General features: G+C 42.4%; 1 pseudogene; it reads right to left on the minus strand.

Annotated features, from left to right (window-relative positions):
- Positions 1 to 3,924: 3,924 nt before the first annotated feature.
- Positions 3,925 to 4,911, minus strand: LOC111162089 (annotated as a pseudogene).
- Between the last annotated feature and the right edge of the window lie 1,089 nt (positions 4,912 to 6,000).

Here is a 6,000-nt window from a genome sequence, read left to right on the forward strand (position 1 = left end):
TAGAATGGGCTATAGCTATTTGGAGAGGATGGAGAGGGGGTAGAATAGTGAGATACTATTTAATGGGTGCAACATTTCTGTTTGGAATGATGAAAGGATTCCAAGTAGGGGAGGTTGTGGGTTTATGGAGACAATGTATTGGGGGGTGCCGGCGTGGCTCAGTCGGTTAAGCATCTGACTTTAGGTTATGATCTTGGGGTCTTGGGGTCAAGCCCCACATTGGGCTCCCCACTCAGCAGGAAGTCTGCTTCTCCCTCTCTTCCTCTGCCCCTCCTCCTGATTGTGTTTTCTTTGTCTCTCTCTCAATAAATAGAATCTTTTTTTAAAAAGAATATTTTGGAATTCTCTGTATTTTCAGCTTAATTTTACTGTGAATTTAGAACTCTAAAAAATCATCTATTAAAAAAGTTTTAGAAATAGATGGTGGTGGGGCGCCTGGGTGGCTCAGTGGGTTAAGCCGCTGCCTTCGGCTCAGGTCGTGATCTCAGGGTCCTGGGATCGAGTCCCGCATCGGGCTCTCTGCTCGGCCAAGAGCCTGCTTCTCTCTCTCTCTCTCTCTCTCTCTCTCTCTCTCACTCTCTCTCTCTGTCTGCCTCTCTGCCTACTTGTGATCTCTGTCAAATAAATAAATAAAATATTAAAAAAAAAAGAAATAGATGGTGGTAATGGTTACACAACATTGTGAAATGTTCTTCATGCCACTAAATTGTAGACTTAAAAATCATTAAAGTGAGAAATTTTATGTGTATTTTATCACGTTTTTTAAAAAGAATCAGAGAAGTTCTAGTGACTACTGAAAACTTTGTTATCCAGCCATATAATTTTGAACTAAACATAGCTCTATCTTGTTATTCCTGTCTTTTCTGCTTTTATTATGGCCTATATTAGCAGATTCTTTCCCTCCATCTTCAAAATACGTGAATCTGGCCACTCCTCTACCTCTACCATGACCTCCCAGGTTAAGCCCCCATCATTTCTTGCCTGGGCTTCTGTGATAGCCCCCCTAACCCCCAACTCCCATTGTAATACTGTTTTACTGTAGCCCACACTATAGTCCGTTCTATGTATAATAGATCACATCACTGCCCTATGCAAAGCCCTCCCACTACACTTTCATTTAAGAAGCTAGGCACTGTTCTGGGAATTCAGCAGTGACAAAAATCCATGACCTCACGGAGCTTACATTTTAGTGAATTTAGAATATAATACAAAATTCTTAATATGATCTAGACTTAGGCCACCTCTCTAACTTCGTTTCAGTCCATGGCCCTATGAAGAGTATTTCTCTAAACAAAATAAGAATTCTGTTGAAAAGGAAGTAAGGGGTAAATGGTTGTTAAAAAAATTTTCATGTCTAGGGACACCTGGCTGGCTCAGTCAGATGTTCATAGAACTCTTGATCTCAGGGTCGAGAGTTTAAGCCCCACATTGGGGGTTAGTGATTACTTAATAGATATTTTCTTTTAAATGTTCATGCCTATATAAAAGAGTACTTACCAATGTCCCCTCCCCAATGAGAACCCAGGGCTTTATCTGGTTATTGCGCTCAGCTATAAGACCAGGATATTTTGGCTGATGTATATAGTCTTCATCAATTTGGAAATGCCCCCTTGAGGCTTGGCAACCTAAAACTTATCTAGTATCTAATATATCTAAAAAATGATGATGAAGAAGGAACAGGGTAACTACAATGAAAAGTCTAACTCTGGAAAGGAGAGAATGGATGGAAAATAGCACAAAGCTATCATTGTTCTACACCATATATTATTATTTTTTAAAGATTTTATTTATTTGACAGAGATCACAAGTAGGCAGAGAGGCAGGCAGAGAGAGAGGAGGAAGCACGCTCCCTGCCGAGCAGAGAGCCTGATGCGGGGCTCGATCCCAGGACCCTGGGATCATGACCTGAGTCAAAGGCAGAGGGTTTAACCCACTGAGCCACCCAGGCACCCCTACACTATATATTATATCCTGCTAGGCAGGAATGTGGAAGATTCTGCCTGGTGGTAGAGTAAGTTTTTTGGCCAGCCAATTGGGAATCTCTAGGTCTGTTGTCCATAAAGATCTTCCTTATTTTCCACCATGACCTCTGGTTCTTCCTGCTAGATGATCTTGCTTGTCCTTATTCTTCACGGCTATGCCAGAGGTGGGCATTGGGAAAATGCCCTTTCTGGAAACTACTCAACTTCAGCGGTGGTACAAGCTGGGAGCCTAGACAAGCAGCAGACTGTTAGGCTTGGGTTTCTTGGGCAACATAGTTTCCATAAAAGATTCAGTTCCTTCTACTAGTTACCACAACCAAAAAAAAAAAAAAAAAAAAACTTTCCCAGCCAAAGGGAAATTTTTCCCAGCCTTTGACAGGCTAATCTTGGCATTCACCCATCCCTGGAACTAGGAGTAAAGTTGCTTCTGAAGTCCAGGAGTGTGTGTTTTGGGGGATGGTCCCCATTTTAAAATCCCCTTCTATTGCCACAAGAAGTGAAAATGGAAGCTAATTGGCAAAAATAATTTACACTGTCAGACATCCTTTGGCTCAGGTATTTTCTTTTTTTTCTTTCTTCTTTTTTTAAAAGACTTTATTTGAGAGAGAGAGAGAGAGAGAGAGAGTGCGAGAACACGAGCGTGGTAAGGGGCAGAGGGAGAAGCAGACTCCCCACTCAGCAAGGAGCCTGATGGCAGTGCTCCATCTGGGGACTCCAGGATCATGACCTGAGCTGAGAGCAGAAGTTTAACTGACTGAGCCACCCAGGTGCCCTGGCTCAGGTATTTTCAACTTTTCTTCACCACTGCAGAGAAGACAGATGCTGTTCACATCTATGACATTTTCATGATACATTCAAAAAATAATGTCAGTCTCTGGTAGCTACCTATAAACTCTCCCCTTTCCTCTCCCAGAAGGCGTATTGAAATGCACTTATGCACGTATTGAAATGCACAATATGAAGACATATTGAAATGCACTACCTGAATCTCCTCTAATTCTTAAATATATCGCTTGCAAATTATGCTACTTTATTACTACTAACAAATTATTATTATTATTATTGTGACTTACTTTGCAATTGATTGTTAACACATCAAGTATATCACAGCCATTATACACTTGGAGGTAGGATCTTATCTTTGGCACCCCAAGTGCTCTTTAGTTGTGTCTTATTTTGATCTCGGTAAAATCAGGGCACCTGGTTGGCTTAGTCAGTGGAGCAAGCGACTCTTGATCTTGGGGTTGTGGGTTTGAGCCTCATGTTGCATGTAGAGATTACCTAAAAAAAAAAAAAGATGATCTCTTGGTAAAATTAACCTTCCTCCTTAGAGCAAACATTGCCAGGTGACAGAAAGAAGCAAAGAAGTACCCAGGATAATGGGGAATGTCCACTGGGATCAAGTATTTTCAGTGAAAAATGCACCAAACTGATAATCTATAAAGTATTAGAATTAATGCATATTTTTAATTTATTTTTTAATTTTTTAAAGCATTTCATAGATTTTTTTTTTTAAGATTTTATTCATTTATTTGACAGAGAGAGACAGCGAGAGAGGGAACATAGGCAGGGGGAGTGTGAGAGGGAGAAGCAGGCTTCCTGCTGAGCAGGGAGCCTGATGCAGGCTCTATCCCAGGACCCTGGAATCATGACCTGAGCCTAAGGCAGACGCTTAATGACTGAGTCACCCAGGTGCCCCAACATATTTTTAATTTATAACACTTCTATTTTTCCCAATGATTCAAGAATCCTTTATTTACTTATTTATTTATTGGCTGGGTACTGCATACTTTATTTATTGCACATGACAGGGTAGGGCTCCCCAAGTCCCTCCCCTTCTTCAGGGGTTCTGAGATGGAAATTGTGTAGAGTTCAGGAGATTCTCAGCATGTTGGGAGTTGAGTTGGGGCAGGGACTTCCCATCTGCTAAGGGCCTTTCTCTCTTGCTGTCACTGGGACTGGTGGTCCAGGGGGCTCTTGCTCCTTGGAGGCCATATGGACCATAAGGTCTAACACCTGGTTGCTGTTGCCAAATTCATTGTCATACCAGGAAATGAGCTTGCAAAGTGGTCATTGAGGGCAATGCCAGCCCCAGCATCGAAGATGGAAGAGTGGGTGTCACTGTTAAAAGTTGCAGGAGACAACCTCATTCTCAGTGTAGCCCACCATGCCCTTGAGGAGGCCTTCCAATGCTTGTTTCACCACCTTCTTGATGTCATCGTATTTGGCAGCTTTCTGCAGGCGGCAGGTCAGATCCATGACTGTCATGTCATGGGTGGGGACATAGAAGGCCATGCCAGTGAGCTTCTCATTTAGCTCAGGAATGACCTTGCCTATAGCCTTGGCAGCACCAGTAGAAGCAGGGATGCCCTTGGCCATCATGGCACAGCTTCCAGTAGGGCCTTCCACCGTCTTCTGGGTGGGAGGGATGGCATGAATTATGGTCACGAGTCCTTCCACAATGCCAGAGTTGTTATGGATGACCTTGGCCAGTGATGAGGCCAGGCAGTTGGTGGTGCAGGAGGCACTGCTGACAATCTTGAGAGAGTTGTCATAATTTTCATGGTTCACACCCATCACAAACATGGAGGCATTAACAGGAGGGGTAGAGATAATGACCCTCTTGGCCCCACCCTTCAGGTGAGCCCCAGCCTTCTCCAGACCCCATTGGACTCTACAAAATACTCAGCACAAACATCACCCCCATTTGATGGTGGTGGATCTCACTCTTGGAAGATGGGAGATAGGCTTTCCATTCTCAGCCTTAACTGTGCTATTGAATGGAGTCATACCAGAACATGTAGACTATGTAGTTGAGGTCAATGAAAGGGTCATTAATGGCAACAATATCCACTTTGCCAGAGTTAAAAGCAGCCCTGGTGACCAGGTGGCAAATACAGCCAAATCCGTTTACTCTGACCTACACCATTGTGTTTCTGGGAGGGACGCAACTGGCACGGTCCCAAAAGATGCAGCTGTCTGTCAAATGGAGAGGAGATGAAAGGCCTGTTTTCATTCCTTGAAGTGTAAACTGGATAATTTTAATGTAAAGGTAATTAATTTTCTAGTCTCCTATATTCTATTAGAGGTATTCTTCTCATCTTTGGGTATTTCTTGGGCAGAAGGGTCAGTAATAAGTGAGCTATTTTTTTTTTTTTTAAGATTTTATTTATTTACTTGAGAGAGAACATGAGTGGGGCGAGGGGCAGAGGGAGACACAGGCTCCCTGCAGGGAGCCCAATGTGAGGCTCGATCCGGGACTCTGGGATCATGACCTGAGCCAAAGGCAGGCACTTAACCAACTGAGCCACTCAGGCGCCTCATAAGTGAGCTATTATAACTATGGAAATAATTTCTGTTATTAAATTTCCAGCACAAAGTTAATCACCTGGGGGCAAATGAGCACCGAATAAAACATCAGTATCATCCTAAAATTCAGAGCCCTTAGTAAGACAGTTCCTCAAAGAAACATGAAGCAGCTAATTTTGAGGGTGTGTGAGGCTAAAAGAGGGTGATTTTCAAAGCTGGAGAAGGCACTAAGCTTCCTTATTCTGCTTTCATTTCCCTTTCCGGTATCATTCAGATGTTTCTTCATCTATGATAGAAGATCTATCTTCTATCATCTATCTTCACCTGCGATAGAAGGGAGGTAACATTCTAAGATTTAGATAAGATTTAGAATCGTAAAAAAAAAAAAAAAAAAGATTTAGAATCGTACCACTGCAGATTTCCTTGGTTTTTGTTTGGTTTTAATCTCTCTACAGGTCTTCCTCAACTCATGATGGGGAAACATCCGCATAAACCTATCATGAGTTGAAAATATTATAATTGAAAGTGCATTTAATATGCTTAACCTACTGGACATGACAGCTTGGACTTGCCTACCTTAAACATGCTCAGGATGCGCACATCAGCCTACAATAGGGTAACAACATCTAACACAAAGCCTGTTTTCTAATAAAGTGTTGGATGTCTAATGAACACTGTACTGGAAGTGAGAAACGAAATGGTTGTGTGG

The sequence above is a fragment of the Enhydra lutris genome, unplaced genomic scaffold (assembly GCF_002288905.1).
Source record: "Enhydra lutris kenyoni isolate GAN:26980312 unplaced genomic scaffold, ASM228890v2 scaffoldscaffold88, whole genome shotgun sequence".
NCBI classification, from domain to species: Eukaryota; Metazoa; Chordata; class Mammalia; order Carnivora; family Mustelidae; genus Enhydra; species Enhydra lutris.